At 39.5% G+C, this 25,608-nt stretch overlaps 1 long non-coding RNA gene across 2 annotated transcripts in view; it reads left to right on the forward strand.

Annotated features, from left to right (window-relative positions):
* LOC115358197 (uncharacterized) overlaps positions 1–22,984 on the forward strand; it is a 36,066-nt gene extending 13,082 nt beyond the window's left edge. The window contains exons 3-4 of one of the 2 annotated variants that reach the window (XR_003928160.1): positions 5,275–5,316; positions 20,805–22,984. This is a non-coding gene — a long non-coding RNA (uncharacterized LOC115358197). The remainder of the gene's footprint in view (positions 1–5,274; positions 5,317–20,804) is intronic. The other variant, XR_003928161.1, reaches the window with a different exon arrangement.
* The last annotated feature ends 2,624 nt before the right edge of the window (positions 22,985–25,608 follow it).

A 25,608-nucleotide genomic window follows, 5' to 3' on the forward strand; every position in this document is an offset into this window, starting at 1 on the left:
TGTAATCCATTAGAAACACTGAAACAGTAAATGTTTCAGTGTTAGAATGTTATTTCAACTCACAATCACTGGTGAGAAATAATGTCCGTAGTTTGTGCCTCAGTGTCTTCTGTTCATCTTCAGTTCATCCAAAAGGTGTGTCAGCACTTCAAAACCACTTGATTATAGAATAAGTATTGTAGAGGCCCACACTTGGGATGGAAAAAGAGACTCAATAGGAGACGGTCAAATAATCTGCATATTTTCTTTTCTTCAGTTGGCGTACACATTTCGGCTCCAAACACCAAACAGGTAACCTTGTTCACCTGTTTATTACAGAATTTAATTACAGAAAATATGCATATTATTCAACTGTCTATTCAACCTTTATTCTATGATCAAGTTAATTGAAAACTCAGTTATAATTGCTCTGTGTGTAAACTGTTATCTGACACATATTTGTAGTTGAAAAGGGACACTGTGCAGGTGTAGCATACCTGCTCAAGATTCTTGACTTCTACTCAAATCTATATGAGGTCTTGCAATCTGTGTCATGGGAGATGGAGGAAGGAGGACCCAAAAGCAGGAGCAGGCAGGCAAAAATGCTCAGTGGCAAACAAAAATGTAATCACTCACAGGGATTGCAGGAAACACCAGAAACACAGGGCAGGAAACAGCATAACATAAGACAGCACAGCACAATGTACCAACAAGAAGCAGAACTCAGAACAGAGGCCTGTATCACGAAGCAAGCTTAGATTTCCCTGGATTAGCCAGACCTATCAGGATACACTAATCGAGATCATGGTGATCAGGGATAACCGGTATCACAAGGCTGGTTATCAATTCGCTCACTCGATCCAGGTTTGCCTCATCAGGAGCCGTGAACGCGCACGTATAAGGGGCGGAGTCTGAGGCAGCAGACCAATCACAAACATGAACCACAAGGGAAAAAAGCACAGCGTATGTCACGGGGGAGGTGCAGTGTATTATACTGGAAAAGTATGAGGTGGAAAAACAAAATTTACATAGTAAATCGAACACCGTGGCTGCCGCGAAGAGAAGGCAGAATGCTTGGCAACGAATTGCCGACTGCATAAATGCGCAAATTACACATCAATCCACAAGTCAAGTCAAATCAAGTCCACATCTGACGCTGAAACACATGCACTGCACTGCACAGATGTGCTGCGTGTATGACCGGTATAATTGAAATCCCCCACATGTAACCCCTCAGCACAGGAATAATTTGCCCCCCAAAAATATTTAGAGCTAATTAATTGTGCCATTTCAAATGTCCCTAAAATGTTGTGAAACGCCTCTAAAAATACTTTTGATTATCAAATTTCCTTTAATGATCTCTCCTGTGTGTGTTCCTCTCCTCCAGTGTCAGCTCTGTACAGCAGCAGCTGTTAGCCAGGCTGAAGCTGTTTCACATTACATACATTACATTACATCCTCTCTCTCATACAGAGAGTCGTCGGCAAAATCTAACGGGTTTGATCGGTCAAGGAAAATCCTTTCACGCCGTAATGCTCTTCGGGATCCTCAATGATTGGACAGGCCACGGTTTGGCAAACAGCTGATTGGCCAGGGGGCGGTGCTTTATGTAGGATTCAATCCTATCCTGAAAATTAGCCTGCCGCGGAGCAGGCTAACTTTCAGGATAGGATTAGGACAGGTTTTCTATCCCGATCAGAGGTGAACCAGCTTTGTGATACAGAAAATCCGGAGTTGAGCCTGAAGTTATCTCGCTAACCCCTTAATCCCGCTTCGTGATACAGGCCTAGGACTTAAATACACAAGAACTAAATGATCAAACAAGACACACCTGGGGAAGCGGCTGGAGCGCAAGACAGGAGAACACAGAGGATAGGCTGAGGGAAACACTGGGAGGGATCAGAACAATCAGGGATGATTAACAGACACAGGACAGGTGTGGCACTGGGAGGAGCAAACAAGACACAGGTGAAATCACTAAAAAGAACCAGGCAAATGAAACACAGGAAACAGATACAAACAAAACACAAAACCATGACAGAAACACACAGGAAACAGAACCAAACAAAACAAGCAACACGAAACCATGACAATCTGATTTGTTGATCACTGGGGGGTATAAGCATTCTTTACATTCACACTTTACATTATGTTGACATTACGATCAACTATAAAATCTGCTGAATTAACAGCAGAAAACACAGTCATTTAAACTAAACCTACACCTTTATCCACACAGGCAATTAGCAAGGCTACCCGTCTTTTTATTTATTTATTTATTTATTTATTTTTATTTTATGCTTCTGGAAACAGTGGGGACAGCCGGATGTTCTGTGTTAGGAATCAACACCCTTTACATCCAGACAATCACTGAGGATTAAAAAAAAATGGCTGCAGAGGCAGTAATTCATTTTAATCCACTATTGTGTCTGCCCTTGAATCTACTATCATTTCCCAACAAACCTTCCAAACCCACTGACTAAAGTTGAGGAACCAAAATGGAGCAATTACAAATGACTGATAAGATGCGGGAAACAGTGGCCTTCTATAAACCCATTTTTTATTTTTTATGTTTTTATGTGTTGATTCAAAATACATTTCTGATAGATTTTCTGCTTTTGTGTGATTGGGCTCTTGCCATTGAAGTAAGAAATAAGAAATAATAAGAAATATCAAATTCAGATTACCTTTTGCTGCTTGTCATATCCAGCTAATGCTCATGTATGGATGGGATTTATTCTGGAAAACCAGGGCATACCCCCTGGTGTGTTTTTCTATAGATTCAACGTCTGCACCGGTGGGAGTCTCACTGTTAGTGGAAGCAAATAGAAATGTTTAAACTGTAGAGCGTACCGTATGGAACATGTGACAATATGTCGATAGCCAAGTTCAAATTTTATTAGATATTATGCTTCACTATCTTCCACTTATCTGAAAATGAACCTCTGTCCTCTCTCTCTCTTGTTCTCTCTCTCTCTCTCTCTCTCTCTCTCTCTCTCTCTCTCTCTCCCTCTCTCCCAGCGTGATTAGCTGCAGCTCTGTAGGTTACCATAGCACCAGAGAGAGAAAGTCAACCCACACAGACTCTCTCTCCTGCCTACTGTTGTCTCTTTTCTCTTGCTCTCTCTCTCTTTCTCTCTCTCTCTCTATACCTCTCTCTCACTTTGCTATGTACTGCTGTGCTCCTCAACATAGTGCCATTATTTATTTTTCATATTCTCTACCTTTCATTATGTGCTTTGTATATGTTGTCTGTATATGTATCTATGTTTATATGCATAGGAATGTAGTTGTATGTGTGTGTGCATCCCAGGTCATAAATATGCAGATATATTCTCCTAAACATGACAACTCAGATTCACTGTCCACCCACCCACACACACACACACACACACACACACACACACACACACACACACAGTCACACTTACACACACATGCACAGGGGAGAGTGGGCTATGACAGGGGCCCTCCAGACCCCCACAAGTGTGGACAGCACCCAGCTAGAACAGGCCATCGGTGTGTGTGTGTGTGTATGTGTGTGTGTGTGTGTGTGTGTGTGTGTGTGTGTGTGTGTGTGTGTGTCTTGTCTGACCCTTTCTCTGACTCTCTTTCTCTGTCTGTCTCTCTGACTGGCCGAACACTAGTCAAGTGTTAGTAACTGTGTCTGTATGAATGCTAACAGAGCATTCAGTTGGAAATATGTGTGTTTCAGTGTGTGTGTGTCAGTCTGTATGTGTGTCTGTGTGTGTGAGAGAGAGAGAGAGAGAGAGAGAGAGACAGAGAAAGTGAGTCAATGTGAGAGAGTCTTCCCAACCATTAGCCAATCAAATGGGGCGGTCTGGGGCTGCTGGTGGAGGACAAGCTAATGTTATTTACATGTTAGGACCAATTTACATGGGTGAGTGTATATGTCTATGTGTATCTGTGTGTATGTGCATCTCCTAGAATCTCTGTAAGCAAGGATAGGGAGTGATAGGGGAAGACATACACATTGTCCCATTAAGGTCAAATTATAGTTCTGTGTTGCAGTGTTACTGTAACTTCGCTGTAGTTTCATATGCCGGTTGGAGCATAAATAGTTCTGACTGTCCAGTGTCCAGAGTGATGTTTTGGGATATTTGTCCCCATGAATACTGGCAACATTAGAACGTATCTGCAAATCCCCTCAGTTTGAAAAAAGACGACAACTGGGACTATGCTGTCATCTTTCTCAGCGGAAATAAACCTGCAAAACCAGACGCAGCACAAAGTGGTTTAGCAGATTGATCACAGATATTGTGGTCTTGCATTGCCCTGTGTATAGTTAAATTTTTGTATTGGTGTAGTAGGTTCCTGCTGCAGGCTTCGTGGACTATGCAGGAGCCACAGACACCAACACTGTACCTATGGTGGCATTTTGCTGCAGAACTATAGATGAACCTTTACCCTTAAAATACCACCTACTTTCTTTCGCTATCGCCTCCTTTCCTTTGTGACCCTGAAACTGAATTTGATGTTACCATTTTGACATCTGCTCCAATAACAGACAGTTTAAGCAGCTTCATAGTTAGACAAGCAATAGTGAGGGAGAAGAGGACAGGAGCAGTTGGAAGGACAAATGGGACCCAAACGGGACCTACCCATAAAGGAAGAGAGAGGAGGAGTAGGGAGGGGAGGTAGAAAAGAGGAAGACCAACCTGCTATGACTAGCCTCTGTGGTAATCTGTCAGCTGTAATATTCAGTCATTGTTGCAACCACAACATGCCATCTGCTGCATTCAATATTCATTTGCTGTATTGAATAATATATCAAATAATCTATACAGTCTTGTACCTGATGATCAGTTGGCCGGTTCACTGTTGATTTCTGCTATTTTCACTGAAAATGACAGTGTGTTGTAGCCACCCTCTGTGTTCCTGTGTTTTGAATCCAAATGATTACAGGACATGATCACTGAGAAGTTACATTCTTTTAACAAACTCAACAATATTTGGTCTTTCCCCATTCAGCAGTCAGAAAATAAGAATTGTATAGCCAACAGCACTATATAATCTCTCTTTTGCATTAACAGCCAAATATAGGCGAATATCCTCATAGTGTTTGGGACCTGCTCTTGGAGAAACGTAGAGATTGGACACTGTTGTTTGGAGAAAAATAATTATAAAAATATAATTGCTCACTAATTGCTTGCTAAAGATTAAAGACCAAAGCAGTTTATACAGCATCAGTCTCCATCTGACTTTCTGCTTCGTGGTTTCAGGAGAAAAGAGGTTTGACAGCTGTATGTATGTGTGTTTCTTTACATACACCAGATGGAGCCCTGGTTCCAGTGTTGGATGTCAGATTCATGAGAGGTGAGGGCGGATGTGTGTGATATGTGTGTGTGAGGGGGTGTGCCATAGAGGGAGAGAGAGAGAGACAGAAAAAGAGCTGCGATATTTCTATAATTATTTTTAGAAGTATTCTGACACAGGGCAACGTCTAAGCAATATGGAGCACAGCAATCCACAAGATCATCTGTAGAAGTTGAAATATATTGACACAGCACAATATGAACTGTGATGAGAGTCAAAATCCACACACTTTTTATCTTGTTCAATTTTTTTAAATACATATTTCCAGAGTAAAACAACTACTTTGACAATGGAATGGCTAAGCAAAGGTATCACTGAAAAAATTTCCAAACTGAGTCATTGTTATCTTAAATTTTCAACTAGTGTCATATCTCATCCACTATTTTCATTATGGAGATAGGAGATATAAAGCACTTAGATAGATAGATAGATAGATAGATAGATGTCATTTGATGTCATTTGCTTTGAATGAAATAGCGGACAAAACTTTCTCTCCTCCGTCTCACACTTCTCTCCTCTATGCACCTCTCATTAGTTTCCATGGAAACAGAGTGTTGCTGGGCTGGTCGTCAGGCAGCCCACTCAGCCAGCACTGCTCTGAAACACACACATACACACACACACACACACACACGCACGCACACACAAACAAACACAGCCAACACAGCTAACACATGCACATACATACACATGAGTTATATACACTCATTTGCCCACAGATAATCACAGACAGAAACACACAGAAATGACACTCGCACACTTGCATGCAGATGTATGTGTTAACATTACACACTGACTCAGATATTCAGCAAACACACACTGACGCAGTCACTCATACACTTCAATATCGCACTAAGTCATATGATTATCTGTCTCTTTCTCTCTCTAACACATACACATACACACACAGACACACACAGACACAGACACACACACACACACACACACACACACACACACACACACACACACACACACATCTGCACTCATACAAGTGTTTTGATGATGACTTAAAAACATGAGTGTTATCATCATGACTCATTAGCACACCTGATGTTTGACTTAATCTTATCTCTGGTCATGTAAATTTGTGAACACGCTTTTCCTCTGAGCTGTGTGCGTGTGTGTGTGCTTGTGTGTATGTGTATGTGTGTGTGTGTGTGTGTGTGAGTGAGAGAGAGAGAGTGTGTGTGTATGTGCGCGCAGTCATTCCCCTGTGAAAAATTTTAAGGCCTTTATACTTACCTCTTGAGGAAGGTCCGAGGTCAGCAGTGAGGATGCTTGCTGACATGAGGGCTTCAACTCAGGCTGGGTAGTTGTGACTCACACACGCGCGCGCACACACACACACACACACACACACACACACCCTTACATTCCTATAATGCTGGTCCTCAGAAAGATAGGAATTCAAGAACACACACACACACACAAAGTCAGTCAGATGGTGTGTATGGGTAGCTAGCCCACTCAGAGTGCTGCAGAGACAAAGACAGAAACAGAAATACCAAAGTAGGTTAGAGCAAAGCATTCTGGGATAGCAGGATACCCCCTGGGCCTCTGCATGAGGCTCTCTTTCTTTCTCCCTCTTGCTGTTTCTTGCTCTTTCTTTCTTCCTTTCATTGGTCTTAGTCTTTCGTACAGTCTCTTTCTTGCTCTCTTTCTTATTTTCTTTAATTTTCCTCACTGATTTTCTTTTATTCCAGTCTGTCTTTTGCGTTTGCCTGTCTTTCCTCTTTTCTCTGTATGAAATATGAAATATTGTCTTGGTGTTTGTGTGTGTGTGTGTGTGTGTGTGTGTGTGTGTGTGTGTGTGTGTGTGTGTGTTTGTTTGTGTGTTTGTGTGTGTGTTAGTGTTGCAAAATTCCCGGAATTTTCAAAGTCGGATAATTTCCATGGGAATTTTTGGAAATTAATGGGAATAAATGGGAATTTTCAGGGAATTTTCGGGAATTTATATTCACTGCATTCACCTGGTCATACACATGTATACATAATAAACATTTTGGTTTGTTATAAGCAGATATGCATGCAAACATGTTACATTATAATGAATTTCCAGGGAATTTTTGGGAATTTTCATAACTGGCAATGAGTCTTTTACATCGCTGTGGAGGAATTTTGGCCCACTCCTTTTTACATAAATATTTAAATTCAGCCAAATTGGAGGGTTTTCGAGCATGAAAGGCCTGTTTAAGGTCATGCCACAGCATTTCAATTGGATTTAAGTCTGGACTTTGACCAGGCCACTCCAAAACCTTCATTTTGTTTTTTGTTTTTTTTAAGCCGTTCAGAGGTGGACTTGCTGGTACATTACTTTTTCACATAGGGCCAGGTAGGTTTTGATAGCCTTTTTCCCTTAATAAACGAAATCATCATTTAAAAACTGTACAAACATTTAAGTGTGACAAATACGCAAAAAAATATGAAATCAGGAACGGGGCAAATACTTTTTCACAGCACTGTATGTCCCCCTCAGCAACTAAAAAGTGGTGATATTGATGCCGACATTCATTTTATTGATTATTGTTTATTTTTTCCCCATTCACCTTAAGTTAACAACAACAAAAATGAAAATTTCCAAATTTCCCAAGCTTAAATTTCCATGGAAACTGTTTAAACACCTCATTCAAATGGATAACAAGAAAAAAAAAAAACGAAAATTCCCAAAATTCCCGAGCTGAATATTCCTGTGAATTTTCGGAAAAATTGGAATATTCCAGAGTGAAAATTCCCACGGGAATCTTCGGAAACTTTCCGGGAAATTTACCGGAAACTTTCCACCCCTTTGCAACACTAGTGTGTGTGTGTGTGTGTGTGTGTGTGTGTGTTTGTGTGTGTGTGTGTGTGTGGGACAGAGAAAGGGAGAGAGAGCAAGTTGAGAGAGAGTCCTTTGCAGATGCCAGATCAAGACTTTGTATCTGGTTGTTTAAAATCCTTATGTCAGTTTTATCCCTGAACCTTTCCTAAACCGTCACTGTCATCTGAGCTGCTTGCTGTAAAACTGCCTCACTGCCATCGAAATCTTGTAGCTGTCATCTCTACTCCTGACAACATCACATTTGTGTTGCTGTATTACTATAACGATTTCATCTTTTTTCCTTTCCCCTGACATTATCTGGTGTGTTGGTGATCATTGGATCTATGGAGGTCAGTGCTTAAGAGGACACCTTGACATTTAATAATCTGGTGCTTTTCTTAACAAAGTACTTAGACTTTACAGCTGTGCGTCAATTCACACACACACAAATTGTCATATAGTGCTGTTTGTATTCTCATTGTAACAGTTATGAACTTTCAAGCTTGGACTGATAAGATTCTGTATTCTGTTTTTTTTTTTTTCACTCTAAGTCATTTAATCACACATTTGTGGTCTTAAAATATTACTTTATGCTTGTGTGGCTTCATATTTCTAAAGACAAATTTTTTTGGTATTTTAAAAAAGATATTAAGTACATAATGATTTTTCCAGCTTAAAAATCATTATGTACTTAAATTGAAATCTTTGATATTCGTATGTGAGAATTTCATTCCACCCAGATAACCTTAGTAATTCCAACATCACCAACATCATCAGCATCAGTTGATGGTCCCATCAGTTAGTGTTAGCTGCAAGCTAACACTAACTGACACTAACACTAGCTAACACTAACACTAACACTATGTAACTGTCAAGATATGCCAGTTCCACATTTTTGATATTCACCAATGCCTAGTGCTACACTGCCCTTTGGTCCCCTTTGGATGTTTTTTTTTTTTTTAGTCTGTAACATGCGTTTTTATGAGAAGCCACACCCACTGCCACACTGCAATCAGGCCAGTCAGTATCAAAAGTCAATCAGTTCTTCCTTGCCCCATGACCATCCTTTCCACCTCCATAACTTTAAGAGATATCCTGCAAACAAACAAACAGACAGACAGTCAAAGGAAATGAGGTGAAATGGGATGAAAATATAACACCCATGGCTTCCTGATGAAGACCACTGGCAAACTGAATCTGTCCCATAGAAATAGAATGGGTAGAACCAGCGTCAGCCTTTGGTTAAGGGCAAATCAGCGCTTTTCAGGTTGGTTCACATTGCCAAGGCAACAGCTGTAAATGTTCAACTGATGTCACTGTGTTGGAGCAAGAGTTTGTTGATGTTGGTAGAATGCATGCACAGCTAATGGAAACATGTTCTCTTTTCACAAGAAAATGATTAAATGAATTGTGAGTTTAATGCAAAAAAAAAAAACCCTTCTGTTTCGGGAGGAACAACTTGATAGGTTCTTGGTAGCTTTGCCACAACATTATTCAATGACTTTGTTTAGAGCAACGCAGCTAATTAGGATTAACTTAGCTCACATCTCAATTTGCTAATGTCAATATTAGCATGAGATAGGCTATTACTGACAAACTGACAAACTACTGAAAATAGATTTTTCACTTTAAAATTCCTCACCTGAGACTTTGACACAGGGCCTTACGAATAACCATGAGTCTAGAACATATTTTGTGGCTGCGAAAGATTTGTCTACATTTGTATTGTTACAAACAATGGGAACGTGAACCCGTAGAACCGTAATGGCCCTTTTTGGCTTCTTGTCTACAGTCATTGCATCTGAACATAACAAATATGGTTGCATAAGAATGTACAGAACATGCCTTCGTAGTCAAGGTCAGTTTGCCTCATTTCTCTCCCATTCATATTCACGCTGGCCAACTGTTCACAGGATGGAATCATTTATGTGAAACAACTTGCAAGTTTTATTTATTTATTTATCTTTTTAATCATGAATGGAAGTGATTTGTGGATCGCCTTGTCTTGTAAGCTACCATAACTGTTCCTACAATACTTTGTAGGCACAGTATTGTAGTTTGTTTTGGTCTCTGCAACCTTTTCCCACACATTTGCTTTTTCGTTAATAATTTTTCAGGAGTTCAGATCTCAGTGGGAGGGAGAAAGGGAGAGGACATATGGAAAACAGAATGATGGACAGACTGGAAACATGAGGTGGAGGCAGAAGGGGAAGCTGGTTGGCAGACATGTTAGAGAATCTAGTGAGTAGTTGAAGGGTTGCTGGCTTACTCCCCAGTGCCTGACAGGGCTCAGTATAAGAGTTTGAATCAGGCTTAATTATAAAAATGTTTTGTCAATCTGCACTGCTTAGTCAAGTCACATCGAGTTTATTTTTGTACCCCTTCATCACATGCATCTCTCTAGGGAATTTACAGAGAGCAAACCTACCTAGATGCAAGTAATCAACAAGCAATTACAGAACAAGATGATCTAACAAAGTAAAACACAAGGAAAAAGAAAAAAGGGCAACACAGAAAGTAGCATGGTGGAGACACATACTATACCAAGCCTACCTACCAAGCCTAGCCTACACCCAGCACCATCAATCTGCATTCATGCTGTGTAGGAGGGAGTGGAGGTCTGACTTATCAACTTGTTTTTCCTAAAACCTGTCAACTTGCTAAAGCTAATGTTAGCCTGTCATGTGAATGAGGTAAACACAGTAAATGTATAAATGTATACAAAAAGTGTGGAGAAGCTGGTGACCTGTAAAAAGTCTTATTTCTGATGATGTTTCCATGATGAACTACATACCTGTCAAAATCTTTAATCATGATAATTTTGTGGCATGGGTGGGAGAAAATGTGGCCAAGCATCACGTCCCAAGTTTCCAAGTAGCAAATTTGACCAGGGAGAGGTAGTGAAGGGTTTTCCGAAGTTGGAAATTCATATTTTTGATTATAACAATATGGCATGGATGCTGTATTAGAATCTTAATCCATGCAAGGTAAAAATCCTGAGAAAGCCTAATTAGGGGAAAATGGGAAAGAACTTGGGACAAACTTGACACGCTATTGGCGCTCCCAATAAATTCCACACTTCAAAATAGATCAAAATGCACACAGGTCAATACACAGGTCAAAATTGCTCACAGGCACTTCATCAGGTAGCTTTTGTTAGGTGTTTTGTTAAAGACACTCTGATCCACTATGATCACTACGATCCACCCATGGGCATGGTAATGGTCATATTGACATCACCTGAATCAACCTTATTTGGACCCTGAAAATAGATCAGTATGTGTATTTGTTGAAAGCTTAGGAAACTTAGGAGGTCCAAGTTCAGGAGCGATCCCCCAGCAGGACAACTGAGCATGCGGGACAAAGCAAAAAACTTTGACATTTTCATTGTAAAGCAGCCTATCTGTTACAATTGATCTTTTATAATGTAACTATGTATCTGTTTCATTCAACCTTTAAAGCCCAGTTGAGATTAAAAGACTCTTGAGATTCTTTCCAACAGGGTCCTGGCCAAAAGAGGCAGCCCTGGAGCACCAGGACACTAGCAAAAGTCACACTGAAAACACTGGCACTAGGCTTGAAAATGTCAAACTCTCCAAGAGCAGCCAAGTTCTTCAGGTTTTAGGTTTTAAGTAATACATTCCCCATCCAGCCGACTTGAATTCTTTTTTTTTTTTTTTTTTTTTTACCCAATTCAGTTTGAACCTTGGGTACAGCAAACAGAAGATAGTCTGTGGCACTTAGACTGTAGCACGAGTAGGCACAAGTCACATAAACACACAAGTAAGAGGGCACTAAATCCAGATTGGTTTTATTAACACAGTCACAGATAAGCCAGTGAAAATCATGACTCACAGAGATTTGGTACAGCCCTACTATAGCTGCTTTTAGAGCAAACACCAAGGACAATGACATGGGCCAACTTTCTCCAAGCTATACCATTAGAGGATACTTCCATTTCTGCAACATGCATGAACAGCTGCATAAAATAGACCACTGTAAGTCTGTCTGTTAGAAGAATGAACTATTTATCACAAGGGAGGAGAGGAGACAAGAGGAGTAGTGTATGGGACAGTATGATTTTTTGCTGCCTTGGGCTATACTCTCTATGTATTCCTCCTCACGTGGTTCTTGCCCTCCCTGCCTCATTCCCTCGACCTCCTCCTCTTTCTCCTCATTCTCCATCGTTAGTCTCTTTCTTCCCCCCACCCCCACCCCAGGGCCTGAACATGCAGAAGATGGAGTTTATGGACTTTGCTTTCTCTCCTCCCTCTCCACTCCTCATCTCTCTCATTAGCCAACATGGAAATGCATGAGCGGCTATAAGGTTGTGGCTTTTTGTGCATGTATGTGTGCGTGAGTCTGTGTCTGTATGTAGAGTGTGTTTCTTTATATGTGTGTGTGTGTATCCCTGTCTCTCTCTCTTTCTCTCCATCAGTGTGAGCGTCCCAGAAAAGGCGGACCTCAGGGAGTTGTGCTCCACTTTCACTCCTTTATTAATTCATCCTTCGCTCCCACTCTGTTTGCCAGGGTGGACGGGATGGAGGGAGGGAGAGAGAAGAGAAGAGCGTAACAGAAAAGGGAAGAGGAAGAGAGAGAGCAAGAAAGAGCAGACATTAAATACTCTGTTCTGCTCTGCTGTCTTATTCTGTTCAGTTCCACTCTGCTGTTTCTCTGCCTCTTGTCATGAAAAATTACATTAAGTTAAACTGTCTTCATAGTTTTCAATGCCCCGTAACACATGGTAGAGATGATGATATTGATGATCAAATACTTCAGGTACAAGCACAGTGAAATTCCTGTGTGTTGTTTATGTCTTCTCTTAACATGTAACATTCTTTCGGCAATTTGAAAATCAAGTCTTTTACATCACTGACCCTGACACTGTTCCCTCCTCAAGTCCCTGAAAAATCACAGATATCTGCGAAACAGGAGGTATTGGCATTGTTTTTCCACAGATAAGAACAGGGTGAAATGGCCAACAGACTGTGGGCGGGCATAGGAGTCAGAACTCAGAGTATTCAGAGAAGAAAGACTTTGTCTGTGGGTGTTTTTTTTTTTTTACATGGAGGGTGTGTGTGTGTGTGTGTGTGTGTGTGTGTGTGTATCCATTTTCTTCCGTTTTCTTTTGTTCCTGCAGTTGTTCATTCATCTGTAATACACAGCATCTCAGAGACTGCTGGTAAAATTTATTTGATTGAGGGAATGCATTTTCAAAATGATACTGATTAACTGGTGGGACAGGAGGGGGGGGTTACATCATGTGTTATCATGTTCATCCATGTGTTGTATGTTTTGTTTCTCAGATACCACTGATTGGATTTTGTCAAAACTTCAAGAAATGAGGTGTATCACCACTGTGTTCGGCATTTTCAAAATTACACTGATTAACCTAAAACAATCCTACAATTACATGTTGAAATAAGATGACATTTTTGATCTGTTACTGACTGGTCATGAGGGGGACTACATCATTCGTGGCAAGCAATAGTTAAAATTGTCTTCCTCATGGGTAAAACACCTGCTGTTTGAAGCCAGTAGTTGTGGTTGTTTCGTTTCTTTTTTTCCTTTTTTTAAGAGTATTTTTTTTGGCATTAACACTCTACTTGACAGCAGCAGTAGGGAGAGATAGGAACATTGGAGAAGGGAGAGGGGATGCCATGCAGCAAAGGGTCCGGGTCAGACCTGAAACCAAGCTGCCACAGCAAGGACACAGTCGTACCTTGCATGTACCTCACTAGACCCCCCAGTGGTCGTTTTAAGAAATATACGTTCAAAGTGATTTTTTCACACCTTTTAACAATAACCTGTAACTACATTTTTGAAGCATTATGGACCTAAAGGTGTCCCACAGTCTGAATTTACTGACTATCAGGTGTGAATCAGACTACATCATATATTTCTGTCTATCACAATCCAGCACAACATTCATAAGGTGTGAATAAATTAACAGTTTGACAGTCAAGCAAACGTGTCATAAGAGTTGTCACACTTGTCAACCAAAGACAAAGCTTAAAGCCATCCAACCATTGTTTTCAAACTACATATTTGGGCGTGACACTGGAATTTATCAATCATAGCAAAATTCTCTACATTTGCCTCAAATCTCTCCATTTGATCTTTTATTATTCCTATCTGCATAAAGATGCCGCAGGCGTGCAGAAGTTTTTTTTTTTTTTTGCATTTTGTAATGATATGACCACTGTCAAAGACAAAGCTTAAAGCCATCCAACCATTGTTTTCAAACTACATATTTGGGCGTGACACTGGAATTTATCAATCATAGCAAAATTCTCTACATTTGCCTCAAATCTCTCCTTTTGATCTGTTATTATTCCTATCTGCATAAAGATGCCGCAGGTGTGCAGAAGTGTTTTTTTTTTTTTTTTTGCTTTTTGTAATGATATGAATCTGAGCCAAGTGATTCTTAGCATTTGTGAAACAGCAAATGTTTGGTGCAATCAGTGCAAACTCCTCGCACGGCCACAGGTCGTCAGGTGCTGGAAGGCAGCAGGAACTAGCGATAAACTCATACAAACAGATCCTCCGCACACTGACTCAAACTTTACTTTAACACTTTATTTAGAGGGAACAACGCGTTTCGCCTCAGCGTCTTCAGGTTTACCTCAAATCTGATTTGAGGTGAACCTGAAGACGCTGAGGCGAAGTTTGAGTCAGTGTGCGGAGGATCTGTTTGTATGAGCAAATGTTTGGTATTTTGATAAATTACAAAAATGATTAATCAAAAATCTAATTTCCAATTGATTAATTTTCTGTCGATTAAATTGTTTGATTGTTTCAGCACCAGCCCCTTTTTTGCAGTAAAGGCAAAAGCTAACAGAGGGGTAGATTTTAAAGGTTTAGGGTGCCAGATGTGGCCTACAGGCCACAAGATAAACATCACTGGCCCAGAGAATAGGGAGGACTGGTAGTGTAGAGACAGTATGTTAGGGAGGATATCGCTAGTACAAGAGATATTAGCCCAGAGCGGATGTAGTATGTAATTTTAGGTTCCAAAGCTGCTTCAATTTGGAAATACGGTGGATGACTGACAAGCATGGAATTGCATTGTGGGTCTTAAAGGCAGGGAGAGGTTGGTTTATATTGCTTGGGATGAATGCAGTTGAACGTAAATGTATATCTCTCTCTTTCTCTCTGTGTGTGTGGTGGTATCTAGGCTAACCTTCGCTGTCTCTAATCATAAATTCGACACAGGCCTTTGTCTCCATAACAAACCTCACAATGACTCATGCAGCATCACCATGGTGATGAGTATAAATACTCATCCCCACATTATGGGATGTCATCTGGATTATTTGGACAGACAAACTGACAGACATGTAGACAGGCTGCTTTTAGTATCTCAGTGTTAGTTAAACTTACTGTTTAGTTCCTCTGCATTATCTGATTATGCAGTAAAATACTGGTGCCAATAACCATGATATGGTACAACCTGGAATATGATGCTGCTTTTACAGTGCATTTACACTATTGTTACAGTAATACCAAGCATTTAGTTATGCATGAAATTAATTTCCTATCAGTAACACTTTTGCCTGTATCCATTCATAGTTCGATTATGGATTGCAGATATTTAGCTTGGACTGAATAAAGGATACAGAGACAAAATGAAGTGTTCAAAGTGTCCATGACTCCTATTACATATGGCATCACCACACATGCACGCTATGTGATCAGGCTGTTGGATAGAGCAACATCAAGTCCCTTTGTAAATGCTTCCAAAAAAACATTATTTATTTATTTATTTATTTATTTGTTTAACCAGATAAAAGTGTTGTTGAGATTAGAATATCTCTTACAATGGAGAGCTGGTCGAGAAGGCAGCATAAAACAAGAATTCATCAAAGTTAAATATAATATTGTTAACAAAATTAACAATAAAAAAAAAAAAAATTAAAACAAATTGATCACAGGAAGATCCAGTCATCCAAACCACAGTCAGAGATCGGCCTTGTTAACGTCAAAGTTTAAATGCAGCACATTGCCAATCCACATATAATAACTAAGGAAATTGATCCAACCAAGACGCATGCAAATCAAACAGGTGTCAAGTAGCTTGCAGGATGTAAATATTTGAGTAGGGTTGGAACAGTAAATCAATATTGCAGTATATTGTGATATTTCCTCTTGTGAGATGTTATGGATACAAGTGTTAATTTGCACAGATGCACACTTGAGTTCTTACAAGATGTATTTGTTCCCTGCCCTTAGGTTATTTTAACTGGTGCTTATTATGCCTTTTCCAGAGTAAATGTTCTTCTTCAGTTACAGATATTGTGATATATCATATAGCTGATTATCTTACAATATACTGCATATCGTATCGTATCACGAGTTACACAGTGATTCCCACCCCTATACAGTATGTTAGAGTGCAAAATATATTTCACAAAGAAAAATAGAAAACTGATTTCAGACTATACTGTTGAAGGCATGTAATTTAGTTAACATATGTAAAAACACAATCCATATGTGAGATGCATGTTAATGCCTGGTGTAAATTAGGCCAGTGAAATTTTTAGAAAGCAAGGCAATCATTAGTCAAACTAGGGATGCAAATGTGTAGTATTTTTCCAAAGTGAATACATTTTCCAGTCCCCCAGTGGGTATTCATTTTGTAGGCATTTTAAAAGCATTTCTTTCTTTCTTTCTTTCTTTCTTTCTTTCTTTCTTTCTTTCTTTCTTTCTTTCTTTCTTTCTTTCTTTCTTTATACACCTCAACAGACCATGGCAGGGGTCGGCAAAGTTTTTGATATGAAATGCCAGTTTAGAATTTTCTTGTGAATCAGTGTGCCATATCAACATTAACATCAAGTTTAATTAGGACACCACATGAAAATGAAAATCTCCAACAGATCTGTAATTTTATTCCACCCATATAGGCAACATGCATAGCAACAATAAACTTTGAGGGTTCACCAGTGAAGATGATTGGTCGTGAACTTGGCAGGTGATTATAAGAAAAGACTGAAAGGGCAGAAACACACACATAAAAAGGGCATTGGCTTGGTTCCCATGCCTGCACACAGCACATTTTATGGATTCCACCTTGTCTGCCTCATCCCTGAAAGTTTTCTTATGTTTTGATGTTTAAAACTTTGGCAGACATTTTCAAAACATAAAATACACAAGGCACCTCTCTCCTCTGTCTACGAGGCCTGAAATGCCCGAACTGTTACTTTAGCTTTCTTACTGTAGCAAGCAGGGCTTCCATTGTCCCCGACCCTGAACAGACACTGGCACCATGATTTAAGCATAACGTTATATTATCAATCACACTAAATAACACAGGCCACACAACAGCCAATGGCTGTGCAAAAGGTAAGCTAATTTGGCATGCAGATGAGAGTGCACTTCACCAGGGCATGCTTGATAACTGACATGCAGTCGTGGTATAGTTTCTCTGTTTGAGGTGTAAGGATGGCTGACTTAGAAGTGTATGGCCTGGCTCCAGATAAGCCATGAGATCGACGAATCCATTCTCTTCAACGATGGAAAATGGTTGCATAACTAGGGCTACCATTTTTGCTAGGTTGGCGATGTTCTTGTGACAAGGCACAAAGTGCCTTGTCACATTTCTTTCGGGTGAATACATCTGTCATTTCCTGCCGTAGGCCTGCAATGGGTCAGGTGGAGGTAAACTCGATTAGGCACTTCCATCTCATAGAAATAATTGTTGACGCTCTATTTTTTAGACACTTAATTTCTTACTGAGATTACATTTTACATTTCTCCTGCCTCAAAATAACGCCATAACAATATGACTGTTTCACTCGCTGTCAGACAGTTTTTTGTTTGTTTGTTTGTTTGTTTGTTTTTTTTTGTGGTGTTGTTGTTGTTTTGGTCAATCTGTCAGAGCACAGTGATGAAACACATTAGCCAGAGTGGACACAACAATGGATGATTGCGCAACTGCATAGGCTTTATTTAAGATCTCCTGTTCCATAAAGTTGCAAAAATACATCTGTAATAGATAGACTAGATAGACTTATAAAGTATCAGCTGTACTTATATAATATCTAGGGAAATGTGCCTGCAAAATTATTTTTGATTAGAATTTTTTGTAAGCATTTATGATTTGCTTGAGAATTTCTTGTTGTTCTTGACTATGCGTTTGGAACCCTAAATCAAGCCTTTACTATATTCAGCACCTAAATTGGTGCATACCAAAACAAACAAAACAAAAAAAAGATTCATGTACCTCAGGGCATAAATCACAACAAGCCTGAAAATATTCACACATTTCTCAGCTATTATTTGTTCTTGATAAGGAAGTAAATAAACAAATACATAATATATAAATAAATAGGTTGACTCTTACTATAAAAAAGATAAATAAAAATAAAAGTTTAGCATTAGAATTAGCAATGAAAGAAAATTGTATCATCTTCAAGTGGTGGAAAAATCATCAGCATTGTAATCGTTCATTTAATTCTTTGCTCAACACTGCAACACTGCACTTCCAGCAGTGCCAAAACAGTCACTGTGTGTCACAATATCAGAGCATAATAGAGCTGAATTCATTGCTGTAATGAAGCTTAGGCTCATGTTTTGGGCCTGTAAGACCAAAATGCATCATTTTCCTGTGTGTGTGTGTGTGTGTTTAACGTATCATGTTTTATTTTAGAATTTTAAAATGAAATGTAAGCTGTAGGATGTAAACACTGGGATACAACATACCCAACCTGTTCCTTGGTATTCGTAAAAGATTGTCTGTTATCATTCTGTAACTAATGTAAAATGTTCAATGCCAATTCCTAAACCTACAGTGAAAATTGCCAAATATGCCACTGTGTAATTGTCAATGTTTTTGCCTTTCATTCTGCATAATTGTGATGCTTTTTATCCTTTCAACATCATGCTGTATCCCCCGGCATCATTACATTTAAAGTGTGTATACACATGCAGCCAGCAAGCATACAACTGTATAGTAGTTGCAGATGAATTCTGACATTATTAAAGCCATAATAATGATGTTGATTTATATAATACACATTTACAAAGTATTAAGAAGATGTAATGAGCAGCAAAAGCAATAAAGGCAATAGCACAGTGAGAATGATAAAGGCGAGTTTGAAAACAGTATTAAAAGATTATTCTTTACAAATGAATTAATAAAAATGAGTTCAAACATATGACTCACGTTTCGCCAGTCTGAGCTCTGTCATACAGTAGTGTTGAATTGTGTGTTTAAATTGAGGTGCACCAATTTTAAATTTAAATGGTGCCCATGCCCTGCAACTGTTAATATCAAACAAAGCTCATGCTGAAGTGAGCAAAGCAATCAATAGTATAGACCCTCATACTGAATTAGTGGACTGAAGCCCTGATCCAGACCGGGCACAGGATCTGTATTGGCCCAAATGTGTTTCATTCATAACTGCCAGAGTTATTACTATTTATTCTAGAGTGGTTTCAAATAAACTAACAAAGCTTTGTCACGAACTTCAGCAGTGCCACCTTCTCTTATCGCTGCTTTAATGCAAATTACTGAATGCAGCAGAGCCGAAAATAGCAGACTAGTCTCACCAGTGATCACCTACACAAATGTTTGACAATTTCACTTAACTGCATGGTTGCCAAGGTTCAGAGCATTGGAGGAGCACTGAAAGGCTCCTTTTTTGCCATAGTAAAAGAAAGTAACAGTAACATTCTTGGGAAGTGTGTCACTCTTAAATTAATTTGCATTTATTTGTTTATTTTTGATTCTTATTTTTTGGAATACAAATTTTAGAGTCAACTTTTTTCCCCCAGTTGATTCATGCAAAAAGATGATTTTTTTTTTTTTTTTTTTTTTTTTTTTGTATAAATACAGGGCTCTGCAATAACTTTTTCCCAAAGGGTTCATATGCTCCTAAATGACAAACATTAGGAGCATACCAAGAAATTTAAGAGCAGAGTGAAAAATGTTCAGGTAACACAGAGTTTATTAAAAATTTAACGCATACATATTTATACTGCGTGTACATGCGTGCGTGTGTGTGTGTGTGTGTGTGTGTGTGTGTGTGTGTGTGTGTGTGTGTGTGTGTGTGCATCTGTACTAAGGGACACCCATCTGCAATACTACATATCACCAAAATCACACATTGGCCTTTGCCAAATAGAATGCCTTCTCAGAGGCCACCATTTCAACCTTCCATCAACGAACCAGCTGGAGGCTTTTATTGTGAAACAGCTACTGGAAATGCTACATGTTTACATGCCAGTAAAAAGATGTAGATTTAACCAGCCAGATCTTAGGGGCAATTATGTTAGCACACTGGTGGACGGTGTATCTGCAAACATCGGTATGTGGCTGTACTGTAAACTTGAGGCAATGTCACCATTTCACATCCTACTATTGTATAATAATCACAATTGTTTTGTATTTGGCCAATACATTGATTTTTGTAACAAAAGATTAGAGTAAATTGTAATTTTTACTTGTAAATTATTTTTCTGGTTCGTACATATCTATTGTCAGGGGCAAATGTGAACGAAATACTCGCACTGTAGAGCCCAAAAATAGAAACCTTTTATTTTGCTTATTGCAAATGTCTCACAATTAAATGAGCAAAGCGGTAACATTGGAGTTCTCCCACAGAGCTGAGTGCTATAGAGAAGAGGAAAATCTTAATGTGAATTGTCTTACCAAAAGAGGCTTTTCCCTGTCTTTCTGTTCTCACAGGAACTCTACATGAACTCTACTTGAACTCTACATGAAGACCACATAAGAAGACTCAACAAGAGGACTGGCATCAACAGACAGGCAGGCAGACTTAAAAAGAGACAGAGACAGGTTAACAGATAGACAGGAACATGTTGAGAAGATCTTAGTACCCATAAGGCCTTGCACGGCCCAGCAGGCGGGGTTACACGGAGGCAGAGATGAACCTGACCAACCACAGGCCGTCGCCCGGGGATACAGGCTCCACCCACCACTGATCTCCAGGGTGACTTACAGCTGACCCAGTGCCTCACGCGCCGGCATCTGAACCCTAATTGGCCGACAGTGCAGGTCGGCAATGGAACACATACACATAAACACACACACATACACAAAAATACATATACACACACATTATATCAAACACACGTTCTGTATACACGTATAAATCTGGCATAACAAAGCTTCAGCTGGAGGAAGGAAATATGTTTGTGTGTATTGCTGTGTGTGTGAGTGTGTGTGTGTGTGTGTGTGTGTGTGTGTGTGTGTGTGTGTGTGTGTGTGTGTGTGTGTGTGTGTGCGGGGCAACACAAGCTGTGTACTTAAATTTTCTTTCCAAAGACAAAAAGACACTTGAAAATGTGATGCTCTAATGTAGTTTTTCTCGTCTTGGTCATGTAAAATATAAAATGAACGTTTAAATGTATTTTTCACCATTATTACTGATGAGGTTAGCACTGAAACTCTCTCTCTCTCTCTCTCTCTCTCTCTCTCTCTCTCTCTCTCTCTCTCTCACACACACACACACACACACACACACACACACACACACACACACACAGACACACATGCACTTCTGTCATAGTGATTCATTATCAGGCAGTGCAGGTAAATCAGGCCTAACTAATAGCCTGTCTGAAAGACCATGACTGGTGACTCAATGCTAAATACTCTGATGTGCTGTGTGTGTGTGTGTGTGTGTGCGTGTGCGTGTGCGTGTGTGCGTGCGTGTGCTATAGGATTTATAGTCTAAGTATTAACACCTATCAGAATGTGTATGTGTTTGTGCATGTGTGTCTAATTTTTACTGACTCCAAGCTGTCTTAGTGTGTGACCCTGAAATGTGACTGCATGGCTTTTAGTTCAGTGGGTGTGCATGTACACATGTGTATGTGTGTGTGTGTGTGTGTGTGTGTGTGTGTGTGTGTGGTCATCTGATTATATTTACTGTATTGTGCGTGTATGACTACATATATTTGTGTGTATTATCCTACAGTGTAGTTGTGTGTGTGTGTGTGTGTGTGTGTGTGTGTGGTCAAATATATAATAATATATGAATAGAATTACTTTTAAATGAGTGGCTTAACTGTTGGGTGAGGAGAGAAGAGAGGAGAGAAAGGGCACAAAAGAGGAAAGGAGGAGGGAAGAAAGACAAGAAAACAGGAAAGAGAAGAGGATAGAGGAGAGAAAGAGGAAGAGGAGAAATGGATGGAGTGAGGGTAAAGAAGAGGAGTCTGTCAGCATCAGCAGGTTTTCTAATTATCACCTTGACTGTGGAGCTGAAGAGGGGAGGTGAAAAGTGGGTAGAGGAGAGGAGGTGTAAGGAGGTCCAAGAGAGGGAAAAAATCAAGAGGAGGTAGGTAGAGTAATCGAAGGTTATAAGGAGGTGAGAGATCAAGAACAAGGTAAAGAGGAGGAGGAGGAAGGGTGAGAAGGAGAGAGGTGAAAGTAGAGTTTGATTGGTTTCATTTTCACAGCCTGGAGGTCATCCAGCTTCCCTGTTCCTCTGAACCCTGTCCAAGACACACAACACGCACATACTTCTCTCTCTCTCCCTCATCTCACTTGTTTCTTTAATTTCTGTCTGTATATGTGTCTCCTCTGTCATATGATTAGTCTTATGAAGGTTGGTAAAGTTTTGATTCATCACTGTTCACGTAAATTAAAACTCAACCAGCAGCCAACCAGTGGTGACAGAAGCAGCATTTTCATTAAACATATGAATTAATTTCATGCAAATATTAAAATGCTGAGAAAAAAATTAAGTAAATTAACATGTTGTACTAACATTTATTTAAGTGAATGATGAGTCATAGCTTTGTGTGGGTGGGCTTGATAATGAAACGTTGCGTGCTAGTTACACAGTTGTGTCTTGTTTTGCAAAAATGCATTTTTGCATTTGTACTTCTAAATTGTCTAACATTGCCATTACATTCTTTACAGATACAAGATGAATGTCTTGATTTCTTTATTTGACCACCTGTTTCCACCCCAAATATAGGCATTTGTATTTGACATTTGCTGTTTCCATCAAGCAATTTTTATTCAGTACAGCAAAATGCTCACAAAAAAGTGTAGCTACAACTAAATGTTGTGACAGTTTACACATCTCCAGCAGTTTTATTTCTTAAACACACCTAATAACAAACAAATTTTTCTGCCATGGGGAACAATGTCAGTGTGTTGACTCCTAAAGCATTTGGCAACATGTGCAGTGCTGATGCAGTTATCGGTACTTGATTTTCTGATCCAGACAAGTCTGATGGACACAGTGCTTCCTATGCACAGTGTAGCCCAGTGTAGCTTTAGCTAGTATATCTGGAAATCAGCAAATAACATTATCTGGCACCTTCAAGCAACTTTTTGAGTTGTCAACAGCCTCTTTCCTTGAAAGAGAGTTGGAAACACTGAGCACTGCTCTGGGTTTCCCCACCAGTCCTACGAGTACTGCTCTGTAGCTGACCCTGACCTCTGACCTTGTGGATGTGGGACAGCAAAAATAACATTTCTCTACAGGGATCAGTAAATTATTGCTTTATTATTATTATCCTGGTAGCACGGGCACAGTGTTAAAATTCATTCATTAATGGGATATTTTGATGAAATGTAGTGCAATATTTTATGACAAAAGATATATAGTGGCTTGCTATCCTCCCCAGGTGTCCTGAAATTAGGCTGTTGAATTTGGGAATTTCACAGTTTCTAATGGTTCTGTGATATTCAGGCTCCTAATTATGGGTAAGATCCTAATTGAATTGTTACTGCATATTAGGATTTCCACCACAGGAGGTTTGAGCCTCCTCCATAGACAAGACCACTTTCAGCTGCAGTAAAATGGTACTCCGCAATACAGTGAGGCCATGGTCTCATGTAGGTGTGTTAATACATAATCCAGTTGTTCTATTACAAGCAAGGATCTAGTCAGAAGAGAACAACGCAAATAAGTGGCATAAAGCTAAGTTCAAGTCTGATAGGATGTATAGGTGCCAACAGACAGTTTCTTTTTTTCTTTTAACTTGATAAGTAATATGATAAGTAATGACATGATAGTGAAATCACTATCATGTCAATACTGTAGTTTAAATGTGTTAGGCTAATGAAGAGGTTTTTCAACTGACTGCAACACAGTGGCCACAATACTGACTAAGAAGCATCCTGGGGACCACTGTTGGAGGCGGGGGGGTTTACAGCATGGCAGTAACTCACTCCAAATTCAAGTTCACCCATTCGGCAATAACTCACTTTAACTTACTTTAGCTTGTCGCTGAAACTTGCAAAAATGTCTTTTTAGATGCTAGTCAGTAATCTTAATATTTTTGGATGAATATGTGTTTGTATAGGCTGGCCAGGAACGCACAGGACATTCATGATGCATTCCAAAACCAGCTGGTAGGGTTGCATGATATGGTAAAAAATGATTTTGCAATTATTTTGACAGATACTGCAATTGCAATAAGATTTGCAATTTTAGTGAAAATATATATATATTTTTTATTATTATTATTATTATTTTTTTTTTACATCTGGTTAATAAATTTGTCAGCCAGGGCGTCTCTGTAGGTCCCCAACACTTATTTTATAATGGTATACTATACCAATGTAATGTCCACACTCTGGATTTACATTTATGGTATAGTTTGCATGTGTGAAAGAGGGATTCATAGCAGAGGAGAGAGATACTGTACAGAGATAAATGTGTTTTCAATGCATATATGAGTACATCAGATAGACCTTGCAGTTTTCAAATTAGCTCTCAACAACAACCAACAACTGCTTGAATTTAGCACCTAACTCATCAAGTGTATCATGTTATTAACTTAATACCTCAGGATTCTTGAACTACATTAGTTTCAACAACAGTGGATAATCTGTGAAATGATACAAGTCTTATTCCTTGATTTTTATACATTGTGCAATGTGGTATACAACAGTGTTGGGTCAAGTTTGCTATTCAGTTCAACATGGCCACGGTGGAAATTAGGTATATTGCTTTTGCACAACAGCTTGTTTCCTTAGTGCATCCTGGATAGAAATGGCAACATCAAGGCAGTAGCATATGTCTTATCAGTGCTTTGTCAACCGATAGATCTTTCATTAAGGAAAGATTGCCTTTCAGTGTATTCCTCCTCCTCCTACTGGGTGAGGAGGAGATTCTTATTGGTAGCTAAAGAAGTGTCTCCCAGCCAGTTGTTTGTATGGGTGAATTATTGATCATTCTTGGTCATCTTTAAAAGAAATTTTGGATGCTGATAAGTAGCGGTCTACCTTCTTGATCCTTTGGCTCACAGTAGCCATCAGAATGTGATCCCTGGATCACTATACAACTCTGTGTGTGTGTGCATGTGTGTGTGTGTGTGTGTGTGTGTGTGTGTGTGTGTGTGTGTGTGTGTGTGTGTGGGCGGGCAGGCGCACATAGGCCTAGTTAACTGTTACAGTCTCTTTATATGTAGCTCTTCCTCCTTCAGTCCTTCTCCCTCTCTCTATCTTTCCTCTCTCTCTCTCTCTCTCCCTCCATCTGCTGCTGTTGCTATGGAAACCAGTCCTA

This window comes from Myripristis murdjan, chromosome 4 (assembly GCF_902150065.1).
Source record: "Myripristis murdjan chromosome 4, fMyrMur1.1, whole genome shotgun sequence".
NCBI classification, from domain to species: domain Eukaryota; kingdom Metazoa; phylum Chordata; class Actinopteri; order Holocentriformes; family Holocentridae; genus Myripristis; species Myripristis murdjan.